Source organism: Triticum dicoccoides, chromosome 4A (assembly GCF_002162155.2).
Source record: "Triticum dicoccoides isolate Atlit2015 ecotype Zavitan chromosome 4A, WEW_v2.0, whole genome shotgun sequence".
Lineage (NCBI taxonomy): Eukaryota > Viridiplantae > Streptophyta > Magnoliopsida > Poales > Poaceae > Triticum > Triticum dicoccoides.
The window spans coordinates 30,968,107-30,969,179 of record NC_041386.1 but is presented as its reverse complement, the minus strand read 5'-3'; positions in this window follow the sequence as shown (position 1 = coordinate 30,969,179).

Here is a 1,073-nt window from a genome sequence, read left to right as displayed (position 1 = left end):
CGCGCGGCTGCCCTTGGCCGTCCCAACTCTTCTCCACTAGGGCCCAATAGGCCCATTAGTCTCCCCGGGGGGTTCCGGTAACCCCCCGGTACTCCGGTATATGCCTGAAACTCCCCGAAACCATTCCGGTGTCCGAACATAGTCGTCCAATATATCGATCTTTATGTCTTGACCATTTCGAGACTCCTCGTCATGTCCGTGATCACATCCGGGACTCCGAACTACCTTCGGTACATCAAAACACATAAACTCATAATATAACCGTCATCGAACTTTAAGCGTGGGGACCCTACGGGTTCGAGAACTATGTAGACATGACCGAGACACGTCTCCGGTCAATAATCAATAGCGGAACCTGGATGCTCATATTGGCTCCCACATATTCTACGAAGATCTTTATCGGTCAAACCGCATAACAACATACGTTGTTCCCTTTGTCATCGGTATGTTACTTGCCCGACATTCGATCGTCGGTATCTCAATACCTAGTTCAATCTCGTTACCGGCAAGTCTCTTTACTCGTTCCGTAATACATCATCCTGCAACTAACTCATTAGTTGCAATGCTTGCAAGGCTTATAGTGATGTGCATTACCGAGTGGGCCCAACTATACCTCTCCGACAATCGGAGTGACAAATCCTAATCTCGAAATACGCCAACCCAATAAGTACCTTCAGAGACACCTGTAGAGCACCTTTATAATCACCCAGTTACCACTACAAAAAAATACACTTTTGTGATGATATGTGTTTGTCACAGTAGGTCACGTTTTCTGTCATGCATGTACATCCATGACGATTTTATGACAGAATCAAGATAGTCATACCTGTGTTGTCGTAGAAGTGTTCCATGACATTACAAAATTATCATCACGGAAGTGTCCACTTCCATGACGATAAATCGCGCGTCACAGAAGTGCTTTCGTCAAGGGTGACCGACACGCGGCATCCACCGTACCGGAACACCGTTAAGCTATCGGGTCGGGTTTTGGATCCGATAACCCGTTAACAGCCCCGACCAATGGAGATTTTCCACGTGTAAAATCATCATTGGCTGGAGGAGACACGTGTCAG